The 10,752-nt window shown below is 38.0% G+C and overlaps 1 protein-coding gene across 1 annotated transcript in view; it reads left to right on the forward strand.

Moving 5' to 3' along the window:
* KCNIP1 (potassium voltage-gated channel interacting protein 1) overlaps positions 1-10,752 on the forward strand; it is a 439,940-nt gene that overhangs the window by 18,930 nt on the left and 410,258 nt on the right. The gene's annotated exons all lie outside the window — the stretch shown is intronic.

The raw sequence follows: 10,752 nt of genomic DNA on the forward strand, positions 1-10,752 counted from the left end.
GCTGCAAGTTATGCAGGCCAAAGAAATTATTCCAGTCCACCTCTTGACATACTTTGTTCTTTATTTGGTGCTATATGCAATTATTTATATTCATAATAATTTTTTTAAAAGCTCTACTTCCAAATGCTTCTGTTTTAAAAAAGCTTAACATACTGTGAGAATACGTGTCCTATACTCCAGTTTGTGGCAATTCTCTTTCTACCAAAGTTTACCTTATATCAGAATAAGACTATATTGCTATGTACACTTACACTTACAGATTTGGTGCTTTTAAAGCCGAAGGACCTTCAGGTTTGCAGCTTGAAAATATTGAAGGTGAAAAGTTTGGTGTGTGGGAAGCAATTTAACAGCACTTGTGCTGTGAAGAGCACCCAATAAATACATGTCAGGAAGGCTTATTATGTGTTGTTTTTCAGAATGAATTAAGAAGGAAATTTTACAAGATACCAGCCAGTAAGAGCTGATTTGAGAAGTGAAGGCTAATGGCTGCCTTTTTATTACTGGGCTTTGTAAAGCATCATGTGTTTATCTAATGCATAACGTTCTGCTTGGGTGCAGCCTTTGGTGAAGGGAGCTGACTAATGCCTAAATGACATCTTTTGCTCCAGTCTTGTGCAGAACTTCATTGATTGCCTTTTCCCAGGCACTCGTTTGATTAGTAATAAATAATGTCTTCTGCTAATTTAAACTAATTGAGTTTTTGGCAATATGTGCATATTGGGAAGGAGAGATGATCAGGTTCCTACTTCCCTAATTAACTTACATTAGGATGAGGTTCTGTGCGAATGCAGAAATCCCCATGAAATGTAGGAAATATTAATCCATTTTTCAGTGCCAGTAGGTGTTTAACATCCATCCTGAAAGCTAACCTTTCACTTCTGTTAAGTCTGTTGGATGCCATGACACCCCTCTATTGAATTAATAATTGAATATTAGCTAGACTGGCCTAAAACTAACCTCATAAGGAAAACAACTCTTCTGTGAGCCAGGTCCCAATGCTGAGGTGAGAGCCAGTGTCTGGATCAAAGGCAACATTGCACATGTAGGAAGAGGGGAGAGGTGTGTCTGTCTCTTTGGGAAAAGCTGTTAGATCAGATTTGCTGTAATAGCCATCAGAGTACTCCAGTGATAGGGCTTTGAAGTATCTTGGACAGATAACTTTGAACCTGTCGACATGCTCAAGCACTTTAAGAACTGTTTCAGAGCTGGGGTGATTTAGCAGCCTGACTGATAGTGCCCTCATTGAATCCTTTCTAGGGATTAGATAGGAGTTGACTCTAAGGCCAAGATCTGTTGATTCTCAAGAGCACCCTGTGATCAAGCAATAGTTGTCTGACAGTGTTTAAGAAATATAGGTTACAGAATGTTAAAGCAGTAGACTGTTCTCAAAGTAGCTTTGATTTCTTGAGCAGAGGACCAGTAGCATGTAGTATATCTGAGAGTGTTATGGGGTGTAAAAATAGAAAATGGAAACATTATGGCTTGTATTAAGGAGGGAGAGGTTTATTGTAACGTTTCTTTTCAGACATTGAAGTATATCACTATACATATTTGCTTAGAAAAGCAAAGGTTGGGGTCTTTTGTGTTTTCATGTTGCATGTTGGCTCTTTGCCCTAATAGAATTGCATGGGATTTTCTTTCTTTCAAATGATCTTTTTCTATAAATGCCTATCAGAATGTATTACACTAAAAATTCAAACCCACACAGCAATATCATGTTTCAAATGACACTGCAACAGTAATGCAGAAAAGATTAGAAATGGAAGTTGAGATTTAATGTGGAAATAGTCATGACTAATGATAGGCATCAAGGTTTGCTTGAGGGAAAAGTGCATTTTAATTGCTGTGGATGATTAGTCTTGTCATACATGGGCCAAATACAGTAGTTGTTGGTTTTCTGTTTTGGGGGAGAAGAGAGCAAGAGAAATGGCCCAAGTCACAAAAGAAAAATAATGCTAATCATATGGCAGGAGGCTGCATTGCTTGTGTCTGATGCACACAGGTCACTCCTCTTCCTATTGAGTAAGGTGTTATGAGAGTGTTTCACTGAGATTCACTAGTGTTATATTCACAAGTAGAGTAAGGTGTGTCGTCTTAAAATGGTATTATGTCGTTAAAAGCTATAAAAATGTATACTCTTTCTTATTCTTTGAATTCAATGCAGTAGGGTTTTTCTAAACCTAATTTGAACTGGCTGATATTTTTCAAGTCAGACTTGTTGACTCTTGTCTCAAACTCATTTTTTTAATGAAGAATAAAAGACCAGAGAGGCAAAACTGGAGTAGATTTAGAATAATTTGTAAGTCTTTAATGATAAATTTCTACTAAGTTGCCCAAAGAATTGACATGTGAAATACAAACTTCTCTCACTGCAGTTTTTCTTCTCCATACACCCTTTGTTCACCTATTTTTTTTGCATACAGTTGAATGGCTTTGTAGATGTCTTCCTTTAGAACTTCCAGCCTGAATTTCCTTATAAAATGGGATGTGCAGGAGAAGAGTCATTGAAGTGAGAAAATGTGGAGAACAGAACAAGAAATCGTTGCAAAAGCAAACCCCGCAAAAGAGAAATATAAATTGGAGCAGAAAGAAGAAAATAGGTGCAAAACCATAGATAGCCCTAGTTCTGCCTGCCTAGGGAAGGGAAGACTCTAATTTGTTTCTGCCAAAGTTGTGGATAAACAGAAAAGAAAAATCCCACTATTTTCATGATTTAAAAGGACTATTGAAATACAGGCTATGCTCTTCAATCTCAGATGAAAGCTCAGCATTAGTTCTGCTTATCTCTTCAACCATGTCCATAGTTTTAATGGAACTGGAGAGCAAATTAATATTACTTAAACTAAATGTGTCTTACAGCCCACTTGTGACTTCTGCCAAAAATCTCGTTCTTTTTCCTTATTGTTTGCAATCACATGATGAGAGATGCAGAGAGGCTGGGGAGCTGGATGTGTGTGGACTGTAATCTGTTTAAATAAATTATGCTGAAGGATTGCCATTGGCAATATTCAAACGCTATTCTACCACATTCATACACCAAGTACTACATTTATTACTAGTTAAGGGAGTAAAAATTTCAGTCTCAGTTGCATGCTAGCTAGATCTTGAGGGTCTTGGATCAGTCAGCACAGAAGTCCTGTGTCATCAGTTGAAGAGGCTGTTAATTTTTTTTCTCGTTATGAAGCAAGAAAGATTGCTAAACATCAGGTTTTGGCGTTTAGCCCATAAGTTTTATTTTGCTCAAGTGCAGTATCTGCAAATCTCTCCATCTTTGAAATATGTACTTTAGTTTGACATTTCTGTTTTGTCTTTATTGAATTTCAACATTTTTACTGGCCATACACATATTAAGGGTAATACATAACTCTTTATATCAGTCAGTATGGTACAATAGATAATACTAAGTACTGTTAAAGAATTTGCTAAAAAAAAAAGATTTTATTATTTTTCTTTGTTCAGAACTACATGATATTAGGATGGACTGATGGAGGAGGGCAGTGTTAGGTGAAGGCATTTGTTAAATGACTGGCTTCACAGTCCTACATGAAGAAAGGAGAGCAGTAGTAGTACGAGAATAATGGGCTTCAAAAAAGATATTTCAGCAGGCTTGGGAAGCTGATGTACAGTCATCTGGGAAGGTAATATTAGGAAAGCTGGTCACTGCTGGAAACGGCAGGCAGTGATCCTGACTGTGCAGGAAGATAAGCACCGTAAGAGACTAATACAGATGAAATAGTGGAAGCATGTTGGGATAAGAGCAGAACGGTCAAGGTGCAAAATGAGTTATTACAACTGACAAGCAACTTGAGAGATGGTAATAAAAGTGTCCAAAAATACACTGGAAAAGAGAGAGACAACAGACAAAGATCACGAGTGCTGAATGGCTCATGGCTGAAGTCATGGCTGATTCTTCCTTTAGCCTTCAAAAACATGTGACTTGTAGCTTCACATAATTAATTACCACAAGGAAAGAGAAACCAGATGGGAACAATGGCTTAAAAAATGTGTAGATAAGTCAGACGTAATTGAATTCATATTGCCTGATGAAAATCACTATTGATGGCTAGATCTGTGTAATCTTTTAGCTGTTGGAATTTATTTCTGAGAACAGGGGAAACTTTGGAACAGTGATTACTGTAGCTGTAGCGTGGTATGGGGAAGAGAGAATGTATAGGCCAACCAGCCTAACATTCCTGAACAGAAAGATAATAAAATAATTATGGGAAAAAAGCCCAGCTGTTTGAGATGACCCAATTTTGTAATCATCTCTTCACCATTCTCTGCCCACCCAAAAACCAAAAAAAAACCTCCCCAGCTAGCCAGCTTTTTGTCAAAAATCAAACATGCAAAACCCCACAACAAAACAAACAAAAAACCTCCTCTTGTGTTTTCATTAGCAAAACTTTCCTAGTGGGAATGTTGGAAATGGGAGATGCAGTGCTGCTTTATTAGGTTTTGTTTTGGAACTATATACTTGATAATTTTTAACCAAAATAATGAAATACTATAGTTGAAATTGCTGTTAAAAGCCGTTTATTAAAAAAAGAAAAAACACCTTTAAATATGTCTCCTAGATTACTGTCATCTGCATCTGGTGATGTATGCACCTGGGGACTTTGCTTTTTTACAGTTGGTGAGATGAATTGACAGAAATTGGGATTAGGAGCATGATAGCTCTGCATAACTTTACAGAATAAGTGTTAACATTCAGTATCATACAAAAATTAGCAATATTGCAGAAGGGAGGTTAGAGATTGTATTTCCTTTTGTTGGTGGCATCTGAGCTCTTACAACTAGCTTTCCAAAGTGCTTTTATCTGATTAGTTTACTAGTGATAATTTTACTTTGGTATTTTTCATGCTTTTCCTAACTTTTCCCAGTCCCCAGCTTGTCAGTGATCATAGAGTATTTGGTGACATGTCTGGTAGGCTTATGATTTTGGTTTTGTTGGGGATGTTTGTGTCTGCATGGGGAAGGGGGTGTGTGTTTTGGGGTTTTGTTTGGTTTTGTGTTGTTGTTTTTTTCCCCTAAAATGTGTCGCTTCCAGCAAAGTAGATCTCTTGTTCTGTTTCTGAGCTGTTCTCATTCTGTTGCAAACTTGCTTCTAGATACTGTTGTGCTGTACTCCCCATGGGTAGGACTTGAGAGAAAGCACAATCACACTGGAGCAGCAACTTGGATCAGCACCAGTTTTGCTTGTATCTCCAGCTACTAAGAAAAACAAGGCTGATGTGGACTGCTAAATGCTACCAGTCTCCTGTGCAGAATTGTTTCTTTCAACCACAGTGCAACACACGGGAATAGTCTTACAGAATTAATTACGTGTCTTTTAGTCACTTAGCTCTTCAATGCTGGGAAAAGCATATCTTAATACCTACAGCTGGGATTTGTACCTTCATTTTTTGCAGGCAGATTAATTCTTAACTTCTGAATTAATATTTCTGACTATTGCAATCAAGTGCCAGTGCCTGCTTTTGACATGAAACTAGGTTGAGTTGAGAAGATGGAGGCAACAGAATTACACTTTATCTGTTCATTTTTCTTGGTTTGAATTAAATTTTATCCTTTGATAAATAATTTTTCCAATCTTAATAGGCACAAGTATATCCCTGTACATTGCTATGATTTGAGATCATGAAGTGTCATCAGTTTGAGTCTAAATTTCATTCTCTTCTTATACTACCTTCCTGTAGAGTCTTGATATTTTAAAGCTGTATAAAATACTTGTTCTTAATACCATCTGAGAGTTTAAATGTCAGCTGAATGGGTGGTTTACTGCATTTCTATGTAGATAAATCCCGTGCAAACATGAACCTAAACAGTGCAGATTATCACAATATAAAATAACAGAAGAAGCATGTTGTTAATCTTGTTCCAAAACAGCTTCTGTAGTGTTTTATTCATTAAAAAAAAAAAAAAAATAATGCTGCTTTCCAGTGAAGAACCAGCTGGGTATCAAACTTCCTGTATTGATCTATTAATTGAACTTTTAAAGAGGCTGTGAGACTACAGGAGCTTCTCATTTATTAAGAGTATCTTCAAGTGGCTAGGGACTCTGAGAGCTTCAGTTATTAGGTGTCCTATGCTGACAACCACATTTACATAGTGCAATCTAGAATTTGGATCCTCTTGCCCACGATCAGCTGCGGCTCGCTCAAGGAGCAGGATGTGGCAATGTCAGCTGTCTGAGTGACCTGCAGATTTTCAAAACCTGTGATTGGAAGCATCTATTATGTATCAAGAAAGATATATTTGTATGCCTCCCCTTGCTTTCAGCTCTCCTAGACTGTCCATTCCCATAACACTCGCCAACAAATACCAGTAATAGGGGGCTTTTTTTGGTCAGTTGGTGTTTTTTGTTGTCTTTTTAAAGGCTGTTCTTCTATTTGCAGTTTGGGCTCCTTCATTTTGACAGGTTTGTGCAGTTTTGTGTGGGTTTTTTGTTTGGTTGGTTTTTAGTCTGTGAATGTTTCTGAGACTGTAGTATATTGGTATACTGGTGAAGGTGGTACATGGCCTTTATGGTCAGAGCTATGGTTCTTGTATTTTACCTGAAGATTTCCAGAACCTCCTCAGTGTTCATATGCTCTGTAGTCCAGGCAAAATATTCTGATGCTTTTGAAAGCAGCTGGCTTTTAGGCACAATGTTATGTAGGAAATGTTTGGGGAAAAACGGCAACAAAACAGTTTTGTCATGCAGGTATTGTATATTTGCTGACATTAAATGCATGTTACCTATTCTGTAGTACTAACTGAAAATTTTAGTATTTTTAAGTGGCTTTAAGCAAACTTGATAACTGTCATTCTGAAACTTTTTTTTCTTCTTTTTCAACACTGTCCATAACTAAGCATGTTGGTCACTCTGTTAACATTAATTTGATTATACGGTAGTAATATCTACTGCTGTTTTAGCCTCTTACATTAAGCCTCATTTATGAAACTAACAGTGTCATATTACCCAAACAGGCTCTTGACTCCATTGCCTTAAATCCTGTTCTCAGCTTTGGTCTGCCTCACCAGTTCAGTGTAACCTGTATCTCTTTGTAATGTCCCTTCTATTTGCAGGTTTCTCTGTTGCTAGTTATACAGGGCATATTTCAAATGCCCTGGAAAAGCAACCAATGTTTTAGCTATTAGAAAGACCAAATAGATTTGTGGTTTTTTGAGGCCAATTTAGTACGTGACTTCCAGGAGGCAGATGTGGCAAAAACTGGAATTTGATATCCGCATTCAGTGCCACCTTGACCCATGGTAAAAATGAGGTGTCACTCCGCAGTCCTGCCCTGAAGCTGCCACTGAGCCAGTGAGTCGGCTAGGAGTCAATTAAACACTTGATGCTTCTGCTGAAATCAGCAATAACAGCACAGTTGACACTTTTATTTCCTATCACTTGTAAAAGGGGTGGATTTTCCTGAGCTGGTGCTCAGAATGCTGCAGGCTGAGCCACAGCATTGAGCAGCTTATGTAAGGGGTTCACATCTCAGTCAAAAATTCACGTCATTTTCCTCATCACCAATGTCAGACCCAACCTTCCAATACACATTGCTACACTAAGACCAAAGACAAGAGGTCCTGTGCTTAAAGCACAGACAGTAGGACATGCTGGAAGAGCTGTATTCATTCAGAAAATGCTCAGGTGCCCCCACTAGGGTGGCCATTCTGGGGTGAATAAAGCCACCTTGTGTAAATCTGTTCCTAAACTTGTGGTGAGCATTTACTTGGGATGTTGGCAACGTGTTCTGCTGGTCTGGAAAATACTCTCAAATGCAGCACTGCTACAACTTTACAGAATAGAAACTGCCAGGAGCTATTAAAGTTGGTTGTGCAATTTTGTCTTTTTCTCATGCCAGATAATCTGCCCCAAAGGATGCTGCGAGAATATTGGGAAGCTGAGAATGCTCTATGGATGTAGGCAGGCCACAACAGCATAGGTCAATAACTTCAGCTTTGCCAGGATGACTTGATTCTTCCAGTCTAAATTATTTTCTTGTATGGAGATCTTTGGGCAAGAATCAAACAATAGTGTTTCTACCTGGCCATAAAGAACCCCACATTCTTTTCATGAGGTGTGTGTGGGTGCTTCAATTTGTTTATAGTCTATTGAATCACCACATTAACATGCTACTTCTGAAGAGTAAATGGTATATAATTCACGTTCAGGTAATTTGATTGATTGCATAATATTTTAACACCTTTAAAAGTTCTGTTCATTGGTGCTATTTCATTGCTTTACTGAAAGCAGTAGAGAAGGCAATGAATTATTTCCTATCTGCTAGTGAGGCATGAAGAACCACTAGTGAGGCATGAAGAACTGTTTCAGTGACTATAGAGGGGAACATCAGTGGCTATAAAAGGAACAATGGAGACTTCAGATTTTTAATCTGATCTGCCTTTCCATAGATAGAAGCTTTAAAACAGCTTATAAAAGTTTTATTAATGTATATCTTTATGCAGCCGCCTAAGTGCTATATTTTGAATGAATTGCTCGATACATAATTTCTCATACAGATTTAATTTCTGTTGTCAGTCTGTCTGATAAACATGCACTTGCAAAAGGCTTAAAAAACCAAAACCTAAACAGCGATGCATCCTTTACAGGCAAACTATTCTTTCATGTCAAGTCCAAGGCAAAAAGTTCACTGCAAGGTCAGAGCTGGAGAAAGAGGAATGTCTGTTTTAGCAGTGAATCACCTGAATTCCCTCACCTTTGAGTTCAAGCCCCTTGTGGTTAGCCACGCATCTGGGTTTTGCAGTTGTAACTCTCTGATTTTCTGACCATTGACGGATATGGATAAAAGGGTGTTCTTTTGCTCACCTTTTCTTGTGTGTTCACCTGCTTCTGTCACTAGCTTCAGGATCATAGGAAAGAACCAACAGTATGTGTAAGTAAAGGCAGCAAATGTTTACTCACACAGCAGTCCCTTTATGTAACAAGTTTAATATTTTTAAGTGCAGTAAAGGTAAAACCTGTGGTGCTAAGTCTCTAGACAGGTCAGATAGTTTATTTACTCACATTGTTTATCAGTTTCATCCTAGTTGTGTATTTTATAGGCTGCAGTAGTGGCAGGTTTCACATTATTCTTGGTATGCAAGATTCAGACATGATTGTGGGCATCTTCTCGCCAGAAATCAGAGGGTAATTCAGTTCTGAGGGCTGTCCAATAATCATCTTTCTGTCAATCTAGTTCATATAAGAATAATTAACTGGAGGCATTTGTTCATTGCAACTATTTCGTGATTCCAGAGCTGGTAATTATTTTCTGTAGACTAGGCTTAAAATCTGGTGTTATGGTTTCAGGCTGTTGAGGCTGATAGCCCTATTGACATAGGGGTCATTTGATTATTAAGAGTAATCTCCAAAAAGTAGTCAAGATTTATTTCTTTATTTACTGTACAATTAAACATATCCAATGTTTTGAAATATTCCAGCAGAGAGAAAATTATGCAGTGCTTTAGTAAACTATAAACCAATAAGCGTTTCAAACACAATTCTTTTGTTCAACCTCTGTCTTTGAGGTTTCTTTCAGCGACACCTCTTTAATACATTGTGTTGTCTCTTTAGACTTTAAAGCATTTGTATAAAATTATTTAAAGACTATTCAAAGAGGTTTTATAAGAATGGCCTTGAGTTTGATTGGACTACACAGCCTGTATTTACTTCATTCAGGTCACCTTGTTTCGTGTGTGGTACAAATAATTTACTGAAGAGATGGAGCCTTACAAAGAACTCTCTTCCCTGCCCCCCATCTGTAAAATTAATCTTGTGTTATCTTTTTGCTGAAGCTGAAGTATTTTCAGGTGCTCTCCTTGCTTGCTCTTTGTGCTGAATGCAGAATAACTTATTTAGCACGCTGAGACTTTCTGAAAATCTGACTGGAATGATAAAAGGTAAGAAGTAGAATCATAGAATGGTTTGGGTTGGAAAAGACTTTAAGGATCATCTAGTTCCAACTGCCCTGCCCATGGGCAGGGACACCTTCCACTAAACCAAAGCTCAAAGCTCCGTCCAACCTGGCCTTGAACACTTCCAATGATTGGGCATCCACAACTTCTCTGCACAGCCTGTGCCGGTGTCCTACCACCCTTATAGTGAAGAATTTCTTCCTTCTATCTAATCTAAAGCTACTCTCTTTCTGTTTAAAGCCATTACTCCTTGTCCTGTCACTGCATGCCCTTGTCCCTCTCCAGCTTTCTTGTAGCCCCCGTTAGGAAGTGGAAGGCTGCTATGAGGTGTCCCCAGAGCTTTCTCTTCTCTGGGCTGAACAACACCAACACTCTCACAAAAGAGAACTGCCTGCAATCAATACTTATAATTATTCTTCCTGTGTTAAAATATTATCTAACTTCAAGCCACTTTGTAAATTTGGAGTCAGTCAGTTAACCCTAAATGCTATTTTTTCTGTTGTGGAAATTGCTAAAAGGAAAATTTCTGAATTGTTTTGTATGGCTTCTGAATATTCTAGAGACCCTGAACTGGTGGTGTTAAGTTTTTCCTAGTTTTGTAATAAGTAACTAAGGATAATTTGCTGATCAGACAGGTTAAGCAACAGGAATGATCTCGTTGCAGACATGGGAGTGTCCTACATTATCTTAAGACAAATGTTAAACCCTGATGCTATGTTGCTTTGACAATTTGTATCTTTGTTTAAACCTTTGTACCAAACGGCTGTGTGGAGAAAGATTGCATGAACTAGTTTTGTAACAGACTAAGCAAGAAACCACGATAACGGAAGAAGCTGAGGGGCGTACCAA

Source organism: Falco rusticolus, chromosome 8 (genome assembly GCF_015220075.1).
Source record: "Falco rusticolus isolate bFalRus1 chromosome 8, bFalRus1.pri, whole genome shotgun sequence".
NCBI lineage: Eukaryota > Metazoa > Chordata > Aves > Falconiformes > Falconidae > Falco > Falco rusticolus.